Below are 1,693 nucleotides of genomic sequence, written 5' to 3' on the forward strand. Positions count from 1 at the left end.
GGGCATTTAAAGGGTAGATGGAGGAGTCTCCTCACTAGGTTGGACATCAGTGAGAAGTACCTCCCGTCTGTGCTATCTGTGTGCTGTGTTCTTCATAATATGTGTGAAGCAAAGGGGGAGAGGTTCCCCCAGGGTTGGGCTGTGGAGGAACAAAGACTGGCAGCCAATTATGAGCAGCCAGATGCCAGCACTACGCGTAGAGCAAATTGCGGAGCACTTTGCATTAGGGCAGCTTTGAAGACCAGGTTCTGCAATGAGATGCAGAAAAGATTTCTGTTCAAGTATGTTGTTTGCCTTTGATGATCCCTCCCCTCCCACTCGCCCTTTGATAACTGTGCCCGACAAATCCCTCCTGAACAATATAACATTTCATTAAAAACGTTTTTGAACACTGCAAAACTTTAGTTCTTTACATTCAAGTCATGGGAGAATGGGGGTGATGGTTCATTCACTGTCTCCAGGGGCAGGGTGGTAGCTTGCTGGGGTGGAGGAGAGCAGTGGCTGCATCCTGGCCAATCTACCATGAGACCTCGTGGTGGCGGGGGAGGTGGAGGGCGGCATAGCTCTTGGGTCAGGAGCATTGTGGAGGGGCTGCAGCAGGACTGTGTCCTGCCTCCGCTCATGAAGAGCCACAAGACGCCCAAGCATGTCTGACTGGTACCACAGGACTTTCAGAACCTCCGCCGCGGTGCTGCGCTCACTCTCCTGCATTTGTTTATGAGTCTCCATGACCCTGTCCATGCTCTGGGTCAAGGTCTGTCTCCATGCTCTTTGCTCTGTCTCTGCTGATGCTGAGGCAGTCATGAGCTCTGAAAACATATCATCATTTTCCCCCTTTTTCTCATCTGAGACAGTCTGTCTGCTGCATTTCTTAAGGGTCGGTCCAGAGCAGAGGTGTCTACAGAATGAAAGAAAAATAACACGGGACACATAGTTTGATTAGTGAACACAGTGATAGAAATGTAACTATTTGAAAAGGGACTCAATGAAACAGTGTGGCAACAAGTAGAATTCAGAATAAAGTGCTCCTGATGTTACATTCAATCATTTTCTAGATACAATTTAAATATGTAGCCAATGAAACAAAGTGGTCCATGAAACAATGTATCTAGGAGATGATGTCCTCTCTCTGCCTGTATTACAAGCCCCTACAGAGATCATCTGTGGGTGGTTTGATGTGGGTTTTTGGGAAAGCAAGGCTTGGATTTAAAGAAGTTTGAACAGTCACTTGCGGCTTGCTGTGGGTTGGTGGGGGAAGCAAGGCTTGGATTTTAAAAAGTTTGAGCAGGCACTCCCGGCTTGCACTGTGCCGCGGAGGCGGGAAGCAAGGCTTGGATTTAAAACCCTGCATGGTGGTCTGGGAGGACAAGGCTTAAAACGCAGGAAGCCAAGAGTCTGCCTTCCTTGAATGCAGAGAAAATCAAGGGAGGGATCACAGATTACATACATAACATTTCCCATTTTATAACAAGTGATGTTACACGTAGCGTATTAGGGTATTAGTTTGTGCTTTACCTTTTATTGCTTTCTAACCAATTCTGACATTTATGCCTCATGACTTAAAACAAGCTTATTAACAAAAGGGATTTTATCTAAATCAGTGTGTGTTCGGATGGAAGGGTTGGGGAACTCCATTTGAGATAAGATCTGTGCATATCATCTCTTCTGCATAAGATCTGGGCCAAAAGAAAGC

This window comes from Emydura macquarii, unplaced genomic scaffold (genome assembly GCF_026122565.2).
Source record: "Emydura macquarii macquarii isolate MOO-44397 ecotype Brisbane River unplaced genomic scaffold, CSIRO-AGI_Emac_v2 contig_1320, whole genome shotgun sequence".
Classification (NCBI taxonomy): Eukaryota; Metazoa; Chordata; order Testudines; family Chelidae; genus Emydura; species Emydura macquarii.